The sequence below is a fragment of the Theropithecus gelada genome, unplaced genomic scaffold (assembly GCF_003255815.1).
Source record: "Theropithecus gelada isolate Dixy unplaced genomic scaffold, Tgel_1.0 HiC_scaffold_15884, whole genome shotgun sequence".
NCBI lineage: Eukaryota > Metazoa > Chordata > Mammalia > Primates > Cercopithecidae > Theropithecus > Theropithecus gelada.
In genome coordinates, this window is record NW_020257641.1 from 2,689,803 (window position 1) to 2,700,744 (window position 10,942).

The 10,942-nt window shown below is 33.6% G+C and overlaps 1 protein-coding gene across 2 annotated transcripts in view; it reads left to right on the forward strand.

Annotated features, from left to right (window-relative positions):
• Positions 1–10,942, forward strand: part of LOC112617170 (tyrosine-protein phosphatase non-receptor type 4) — a 230,589-nt gene that overhangs the window by 108,507 nt on the left and 111,140 nt on the right. The gene's annotated exons all lie outside the window — the stretch shown is intronic.

Below are 10,942 nucleotides of genomic sequence, written 5' to 3' on the forward strand. Positions count from 1 at the left end.
ATAGAGGTAATTCTTTTTCTTTTGTTCCTCTTTTCTTGACGTTTTAATCTTTCAGAAGTTATTAGCTTTAAGGCTTTCATGATTATGTCAGGTAATATCACTTTCATTGATTATATGTCTCAGACAACTAAAAAGTAAGTCCAATTTGTGCCTGTTGACTGAAAGAGAGGAAATTGGGCATAAAGGTTAAAATACCTTCAGATGTATATAGTCTGCACTAAAGTAAAATTAGTTTTTTTATTTTATTTGTAGAGAGCTATTTCTAATAAAAATTCTTAATTTATTCAATGTCAAATTTCCAAATTCTATCAGAGACCCTCATAAATAAGATAGAGATTAAATTTCAGAGCGGTACAATTATTTGGCATTAAACTCCTTGGATTTTTACTTAGTCTTCAGTAATTGCAATTGTGGTTCTTTTAATTAGAAAGATCACATCATAGAAATAGAAGATAGCATGTGAATAATAGAAATGTTTACTTTGACAATTAAGCATTATAAAATGCACTAAAGGATATACCTTACTCTGAACCTAGATAAAGGGTATACAAGCAAATTCTGATTGAATTCTTTGTAAATTTATATGCTTACACAGTGAGGAACTTCTACAATAAAGTATATTCTTTTGATTACTGTAAGAGGATCTCCATTTTGAAGGGAATATTTCGTATACTTTTAGAAAAATTAGGAGGCTGAAGAAATGGTTCTGAATTAATGTTTTAGAAATCTGTTTATAAGGCTATATTAATAGAAGGGCTATAGAGAATACAAGTAATATTTATGAGAAAAGTTAGTTTGTTTTTTTCTTCCCCTCTCTCGTGGTTGGGATCTTCGTTCTCTGAATGAATAGCTAGTGGGAATTATATATGAAACATTAAATACTACCACTTATTTTCTTGACATCATTTACTGATTTTGTACCACAAACCAGCCATGGAAAAATATGAGGATGGCACAAAGAAAAACAAACCAAGGGCCAGCTAGTCTCAGAGAAAATAAATGCTTTTATACTGAACTAAAATTAAAATAAACTTTCCTCATACTTTGATGCCTTCACTAGACGACCTGAGCTTCTTCAGGGGCCTAGAGTTATACTGTTGTTTCCTGATAAATAAACCCATGTAAAAATGGAAGTGAGTAGAAATATCAATAATGCAACCTTCCCAGGTTGAACCTAAAATAATCAAAAGGGTCAGAATGTAGTTTAAAGAGAGTTTATTCAAGTGCAAAGGTTGAGGACCTCAGCCCAGGATATACTTGCAAGTTGCCTTGGAGAGTGCTCTGGAGAACATAAGAAAAGTTCGAGGTTTTAAAGAATAAACAGGATCAATCAGGTGAGCGAGTAAGTGCAAAAGTTGTTCTTCAGGAATTCTCATTGATTTACAGAAATAACATTGGTTAGTGATTGGCTATACATGGTTGAACTATAGGGTGTATAACATTTTATGGCTACTTGGCTTCAGTCTACAGCCCATATAGCAGGTAGCTTCAAGAGATAATTATGTCCCTGAAGGGAGAGTGAGATGTGACTGCTGTTACTTTTTAAATGCCTTTCTTGTCCTGATCATTTAAAGGTGCTCACATTCCTCAGATAAAAGGTTTTTTTCCTTTCTTAATTGTGAGCCAAGCAAATACTGAAAGGTGACTGTTATACCTCATTGAAGTATACCTCATGGAGAGAAAAAATAAATAATTCTTAGATCTTGCCGACCCTCGTAAGTCAGACCCTCTAGCTATAGGCTGGCATTAGATTGACTGGGTAAGTGACAAGATGACAAAAGAGGAAGAGACCAGCGACTCACCACTGTAGTCACTACCATAAGTATGAAAACCATCCTTTTCAGGAAGCACTCCAGAAGGATTAATATTGAGATCATGTATACTACAAGAGATAAAAATTCTGTCACATAAATTTGTATACAAAAAGACATATCATATACAAAAAGATGTAGAGCTAATTACACCAGAATGAATGTAGGGAAAAAGGTATTTGTAGCTAGGTTGATCTTTTTGCTGTCTCCTACTTTTTCTTTCTTTGTCTTTTCTATCTTGAGTATTCCTTCTCAAATAAGATACATTCCAGGTTCCAAGAGTCCAGTTGTTTATGATTCAAAGTAATTCTTCCAGAAAAGTAAGAATCAGAATTTTAAAGGCCCAAAAGAGGCTTTAGAGATTATCTGGCCTCACACTCTAATTTTTCATAAGACATCATCCCAAGCCAAAGCTACTTCCTGGCATTAGTGAAACTAGGACCTGGATCTCCTAACTCCCCATGCTAGTCTTGTCTGCTGCACTGCAGTTTCATTATTTAAATATTTGGAAGAATTTTTGAGATGCAAAAATGTGTCCACAGAAGGACCTTTAGAGCACAAATCTTATAAATAGTGTCCCATTTCTAGTTGTCAAGAGCACAAATCTTATAAGTAGCGTTCCAATTCTAGGTGTCAGTGTGAATTAAGGCTTTGAGGATAATTAACGGACTGAAGGAAAAAGATGCTATGCTTCAAGAGAAAGGAGTAGGGGAGTATCATTTATAAAACATCTGTGAATTTGTTAATCAACTAAATGTTTTGCTTATAATATTCCATTTTATTCTCACAATACTTTCCTCACTTATGATGAAAGTGTCATTAAAACCGTTTTAAAGATGAAAATCTAATGCTTATGAAAGTCAATTAATTTGTTTAATGTCATGCAAACTACTGAAGTAGCTGAGAAAGAACTTGAACTCAGATCTAACTTCAAAGCCTATACTCTCTACCACATGATGTTGCTTCCCAAGTGATGATAATATGGATGCATAGGATTTACATAGTAAATGAACATATTAAGGAGAGGAGGTAACCATATAATAAAATTACTATCAGTAATCAAAAGGAATTTGACAAGATTCTACTAGAATTAATTCTCACCTATCTTTAGCTCAGAGTTTTTAAATCTTAAAACTTATGTATGTTACATATACATATGCACATGTATGTATATATTATGTATATATTTTTGCATATTTTTATATATTAGTTTTAGAGAATTAGAACTACTATTGCCTTAGACATTGAAATTAATGTAATTGGGTTTATAATTGATAAAAGGCACTTAGCATGTTGTTTTTTTCTCATAAGTATTAAATAACAAATACAGAATAATAGCTGACTGTCTTTCCCTTTAGAATCTTCCTTGGTAATAAGTTCCAGTGCAACAAAGAAAATTACTTAAAGCTTTGACTTTTCAGAATTTCTCATGCTTTAATTTAAAACCTATGTATCACAATTTTAGCTTTTAGCATAATATCTTGTTGTAGTAGTAATATTCAGTAAATGTATGTTGAATTAATAAGGAAAATAATATTGTGGTTATAATTCATTATGCATTATTTGTTTAATTTTATGAGCAGTTAAAGGTGGGTTTTTCTTAGTGGTCTTTATCAGCATGCTATTTAACAGAGCCTTGAGATTATATTATTCCTGTGCATTTACTGTTACTTTCCTTATTAAATTGAATTATACTGCTCTTAAGTAGGATAGAGGGTAGATTATTAATTATTGTTGGCCTGATCTTTGTGCAAGTTCAGTCTTATGGAATTTTTGTTGGATTATGATATTTTACTGGTCTACTCCTCTTTGCATAGCTCCTAACCCCGTGGTTTTCAAACTGCAGCTTGCATGAGAAACAACTGGAAGGCTTCTTAAAATACAGATTTCTGGGACCTATGCCTAGAGATTTCTGAATCAGAAGGTCTACTGTGGAACTCAATAAATTACTTTCAAATAAGTTCCCTTGTGTCACTAATGCTGCTTGTCCAAGGAACCATATTATGAAAATCATTACTCTAATGCAGTATACTGTTAATTAACACTACTAAATTATGACATCATTTATTTGTTACAATTTTATTTACCTTTTCAGCATTTCTTTTATATAACTCAATTCTTATATTATTTATCACGTTAGGTTTGAATAAATATGAGAAAAGTCACATAGAGGCTGACCATTATTTCAACAAGCCATGTTTGAGTACATGGTTGCTAATATGCTTAAATTTATTTTATATATTTCACTATTTCTTTCTTATCTGTTCATATGTTTCTACTGTAATATCTTAATTCAAGCTCTTATTTACCTATTGTGTAATCCTCTTTGGTAGCCTGCTAACTGGTATTTTTTGCTTCTTGTCTCTTTTAACTCTGTTGTATTTTGAGAGGGAATGGCAGAGAAACCTGGGGTACACCGAAGTGTTTAAGAAAGAAGCAGGAGCATATGCCGAGATCAAGAGTGAAGAAACAGGAATGCTGAATTTGAAGAACTGGAAAAAAGTTTTAGTATTAAACTTTTATTTAATAAAAGGAGAAGGGGTAAAAGATGAGGTTTGAGCAGTACATGATATCATAAAATGCCTTTTAATCCATGATAAAATCAAACATGAATTTTTTTATATGACTAAACATAAGACTTGTATTTTACACATATCCCTTTGGTTATAGTGTAGCCAGTAACTAATAGACAGTTGGGAGATTGTTGGAATAAAGAAATTACTAAGAAAGTAGTGGTTGGCTGTGGGGAATGAAGAAAAGAAGGTAAGTTAGGAGATAGTCAACAGGACTGGCTGATTTGATTCAGATAGAATGAGTTCATGAGGAAAAGGGGTAAATCAAGGTTACTACTTCAAATTCTGTTTTTGGCAGCTTGGTAAATAGAAAAAACATGCAAATAGTATTGTTGGTTTTCTTTTTCATTTCAAAATGTTTATTTCTAGCATATAGAAATACAGTTAAGTTTGTGTATTGATTTTGTATTCTATACTTTTCCTGAGCTCACTTAATTCTAGTAGCTTTTTGTAAATTCTATAGAATTTTCTACATAGATTATCATGTAGATATATGGTAAATTACATTGATTTTCAATTTTTAAACCAACTTTGTGTTTCTGGTATAAACCCCAAGATGACTGACTGATTGTATATTAACCTTGTATTTTGAGACCTTGCTAATACACATTACTGTTAGTAGTTTCTTTCATTGATTCCTTAGGATTTTCTGTGTAAATAATCATGTCTTTTGCAAACAGGGACAGTTTTACTTCCTCCTTACCAGTCTTTATCCTTTCTGTTTTTCTCATTTTTTGATTTGTTATTGCACTGGCCGAAGCCACCAGGGCAAAGATGGATAGAAGTGATAGGAGCAGACTACCTTTTCTTGTTCCCGATCTTAGAGGAAAATACTGAAAACACTGTTTCCCCATCAAGTACACTGTTGAGTTTTTTCCCTAAATCAATGTAACTGAGGCATAAATTACAGAGAATAAGATTCAGCAACCATTCATAATGAAAACTCAACAGAACTTGGAAAAGAAAGGAAAGTTTTTACTGTACAAAGGACGTTTAATATTTAAAGATGCATCCAGAAAATGCAAAGTAAAACCACAATGAAGTAGTATTTCCACTAGAAGTAGTATATCCACTAGTAGTATATCCAGTGAAGTAGTATATCCACTAGAATAGTTAAAATTAAAAATTATTTCAATACCAAGTGTTGACAAGGATGGGGAATAACTGATAAAATTGCTTGTGGTAATTTAAAATGATACAACCACTTTTTGAAAAATAGTTGGAAGTTTTCTTGTAAAATTAAACATAGGTTTAATATATACCACTGAGAAATCCCACTTTTAGCTATTTATCCAAGAGAAATGAAAACATGTCACATAAAGCCTTGTATACAAATGTTCATAGTAGTTTTACTCATAATAGCCCAAATGTGAATTAACTTTAATGTCCATCAATAAACAAAGGGATGAAAAATAACTGCTGTGTATCTATAGAGTAGAACACTATATGGTTCCGTTTATATTAACTTACAGAACAAGCTAAACTGATACATAGTGACCAAAAGCAGATCAGTGGTTGCCTAGGGTTTGGTGGACTGATTGCAAAGAAGCACAGGAAACACTTCAGGATAGAAATTATCTTGATTGTGGATGGTGATGATTACCTGGCTGTATACATCTGTCACAATTTAAACTGCATATTGCAAATGGGTACAGTTAACCTGGCTGGACCCAGAGTCTGTATTCTGTGTCCAATTTGGGAGGAGTATCTCTACTTATTTCTTAAAGGTTCCAACTCCTCCTCTTTCTTGCGACTCTGGAGTCTAACTATACATGCATAGTTCAGCTGTCAGCCAGAGCTAACCCTAACCCTAACCTTAACCCTAACCAGAATGAACAGTGGTTCGTTGGTGTTCATAGCCAGAGTTTGGGGCTAATCCTCTTTCTGAGTTCTCCTTTTCAGAATTTCCTCCCAATTTTCTGTCTTTTTTTTTTTTTTTCCACTCCATTCCTAAACTCTGTCCTCTGACACCTCAAGTCAGTAAGGATGTCCTCTGCCTGTGCAGGATTTGAACTTACCCTTAGGCAAAGATTGTTAATATGTATGTCGCCCTTGCAGTTTTTCTGTTTTTTCGAGAGTAGATTTTCCTCCTCTTTTTGCCTACTTTTGGTTGCTTTCCAATGTCAAATAGTACATACAGAGAATAAAAATGAATGCCATCAACAGACAAGAAATTTTCAAGATTTTTTAAAAGATTGAATGTTGACATTCAGTGTTGATAGGATTGGTGGAAGAGTCAAACCAGAGGAAAACTTACCAACAAGGTGTTGAAGAGGAGAGATTTCTGGGTAATGTAGTATGGGTATCAAAGTGATTAACTGAGAAACTAATTGAGGCCACTTGGCCTCGTCTTGTCCCCTTTTCTAATTGAACAGAGGGCAACAGATATAGTTCCCTGTGGAATAAAGCTGTGTGTTAGGGTATGGTTGTTGGGGGAAGACTCATTTTTCTTTAGCAATATGATTATCCACCTCGAAAGCGCAAATGAATCATTTGGAAAACTATTATAGCTAGTAAGATTTAGAGCTCAACAAACAAGTATCAGTACCTTTTTATATACCATTTAGGAGACATACTCCAACAAAATAGCAAATCACATTTTTTTAAAAACCCATCTTCATTAAACATCTAGGAATAAACCTTAGCAGGAGTGTCAAGAGCCATATGAAGAAAATACAGAACTTTGCAGGAAGATATAATAGAAATTATGAATAAATGGAGATATACCATGCTCATGATGAGGAATGCTCAGTATTGTAAAAGATCTCAGCACTATTTCAGTTTCATTGGTAGAACCAGTGGTATTGCTGGTTAGAATCTGAATGGAATTTTTGGGGAGAAGATTTGACAATCGGATCCTCAACTTCCTCTGGAAGAGAATCTGGATAAACTTAGCCAGATATATAAAATATAATCAACTTGTCCTAACAGATATAAAAATGTATTATGATGACATAGTACTTAAAATAGTATGTTCTTAGTATGGATATAAGCCAGTGGGGTAGAAAAAACAGCCCAAGTATCAATTTTTGTCTGTATGAAAACATAGTTTATTATAATGATGGTATTCAAGACAGGTATTAGAACAATTGGTTAAAGATGGGAAAATATGTATTTGGATTCCTAATAGATACTATATATAAAAATAAATTCCAATGTAAATTTAAATGTAAAACAATAGTATAAAAATGTTGGGTAAGAGTTGGAAACATTTTAAATAATATTTGTTTATTATGATCATCCTAGGCAACAATAGTTCATGCATTTGTAAAGGAAATGTTGATAGATTTCACTGCATAACATTTAGAATACACACTGAGGACAAAATACCAACTCGAGGGAAATACTTGCAACTTATGTAACATAATATTAAAATCTAGAAGAGCTTCTACAAATAATGAATAAAAGTCAGATAACCCAATAGAAAAATGGGAAGATAGCATGAACAGAAAAAGAGTAACTATTAATGATAAACGTGACAAGATATTCAGCTTCACTAGTTAATCAGAGAGATGCAAATTACAATGATAACACTCTTTGCATACTAGAGTAGCAAAAATACAGATTCACACTACCTGTTCTGGCAAAGGCTCGGGGGAAATGTGCATTCTCAAGATACTTGGTGAGAGTATAAAGTGAAAAAGTGTTTTTGGAAGGCAGATGGCAGCATATATCAAAATTAAAAATTTATTGTATGGAAGAATTTCTCTTGCAACACTATTTTTAATAGGAAATAGTAATGGAAAAACCTGAAACCCTCATAAGAGAATAGTTGAATAAAGTATGTGACATCTGCTGGGCATGGTGATGCACGCCTGTAGTCCCAGCTACTGGGGAGGCTGAGGCAGGAGAACCACTTGAGCCCAGGAGTTCTGGACTGTAATGTACTATGCTGATTGGGTGTCTGCACTAAGTTCAGCATATATATATAATTATTAAATGCTTATATGCAGGTGTACCACAGCATTGTAAGGTATACTTACTGGTAGTGAACAGAGGCTACCTCTTTGGATGGGAGAGTAGAATTGGAAGAGCCATAATAAAGGACTTTTATGTGTTTTTTTGCTGTGTGTGTGTGAGAGAGAGAAAGAGAAAAAAAAAAACTTGAATGTTTTATATTGATACTGTTTTTTTAATAAAAAATTTATTATAGAAAACAAAAGGGTAAACGATCATTCATCTAAACTTGGCTATGCTTCCAAATCCCTTGGGAAACATAAAAAAATTGCTGACACCCTATGCCTAGAGATTCATGGTTAGTTGGTCTATTCACCTAAATATCTGAAGAAAGTCCCTATGCGAGTCTGATACTCATTGACCATCATTCATAGTCACCCATTTGGTTAAGTCACCTGGTTTTTATAATAAAATAATAAAAGACTTGAGAGGTAAAAGGGGAGCTGTAGTGGGAACGTATTCACACGAGGATTTATCGAGCCCCACTAGTTCTCCAGCATTGTTTTTGTTTTAATTTTATTTGTTAAATTTTGTTTTATTTTTATTTAGCCATTGTTTTTGTTATAATTTTATTTTATTTAGCATAGTGAAAGGTAAAGTTGGGATCAAATCCAAGTTTTCCACATCTTTTCTTTCTACTGTTTTACTAAGCCCTATGTTTTTTACTGGATCTAGTGACTCTCCAGAATTACTTTATTTGGGAGATGTTCTTCCTCCCAAGTTTCTAACTTGATTTCTAGTGAGAAATAGGACTGATTTATAAGAGAAACAAAAGGTTAATATCACAATGTATACAGCTGCCATTAAGATGAGTAATGGCAGGTATTACTGCTAAAGATTTCTAAAAATGGATAGAAAATGGAATATTTTCAGATGAAATATGCAATACTTGATCTTTGCTATCTTGGGCATAAATACATTCTGTGCCTGAAATATCTCACCTTTACTTTAACTCACATCCTTCATTCCCCTCACATCCTTTACCCTACCCCTCTCCCTTCACTTTTTTTAAGACTTAGAGTAAAAGTCACTTTCCCTCTCAAGCCTTTCCTGACTACCACTACTCCCCAGGTATAATTTATCTCTTTCTTTTTTATCTGTAGCAGTGGTGATACTTGATTGAGCTGATATGTTTCTTACCAGTTTTTGAGGATAGGGACCATGTTTTGATCTTATATCACCCCAGTACCTGGCACAGTGCCTTATAGAAAGTAGGCTTCAAATAATGAATGAGTTAAGGGAAAAAAATACACATCTAAAACTTGATACTGTGGAAAAGAATGTAAGCTAGAATTTAATCTCCAAAGTGATACTGAAACAGATGAAATAAATATATGGCTGTAATTTGTCCATATTATATTTTCTTTAAGACCAAGGCTGTTTACAATAGCAACCCTGAACAGTTTGGAGTTAAATTACTTGTTTGATTGATTGAATCATGGTCTTGCTCTGTCACCCAGACTGGAGTGCAGTGTGCAATGGTGCGACCATGGCTCACAGCAGCCTCAACCTCTCAGGCTGAACCTCAACCTCCTAGCTTCCCACCTCAGCCTCCCGAGTAACCAGGACTACACGCATGTACCACCACACGTGGCTAATTTTTTTTTTTTTTTTTGTAGAGATAGGGTCTTACCATGTATCTTTCCCCTAATTTGCAGAAAGATACAGATGTACAAATAGAAGAAGCTCACTGAACTCCAAGTACAGTGAAAGTGGTCGAAAGACAGACTTTTGAAAGCAGCAAGAGAAAGAGAAAAGTGACTTGTTACATACAAGTGCACCTCAATAAAATAATCAGTGGATTTCTTAGTAGAAACCTTGCAGATCTCAAATGTAGAAATTTTATTACTACGTTTTGGCAGATACAAAAATTAACTTTGTCATATGAAGCAGTATATGGAGTAAACAAGAGATTCTTCCCAGGGAAAAGAATGGGAAATTGGCTTTGAAAAGATTAGAAACCATGAGCCATCAGGTAACCGATTAGCAATGTCTAATCGCTTTGAAAGGTTTGAAAAGATTAGAAACAGAGCTCCATCCTTAAATAGACACTCCTTCATGAATGGAGTTGATGATGTAGTGCCATCTCTTATTAGCTATCAGTATTAACTAGATAGTTATAGTTTCTAATAAAATATTACAATTAAAATTCATATATATTTCATTGCAGACAGTTCACCTTTTCTCAGATGCAGCACAGTAATCCAGTTAGTACAGCAGTTCTTGGCACAGAAAATGCTGTCTGTAACTATAGGTGGTGATATAATCCCAATGCCCATTTATGTAAGAACAAAATTAAGGGTTTATAACATGTGTTTTCAAGATGTATTAAAACAGTTACTGTAAGCAGTTCCACTCCCAGATACATATTGAAGAGATTTGAAAATGTATGTCCACACAAAAATTTATACACAGATGTTCGTAGCAACATTATTCATAATAGCTAAAATATGGGAACAATCCAACTGTCAATCAAGTGATGACTAGATAAACCAAATGTGGTATATCTACACAATGAAATATTCAGCAATGAAAAGGAAGGGCATACCACAGCACACTCATTGGGATGGCTATAACTTTTTTTTTTTTTTTTTTTTTTTT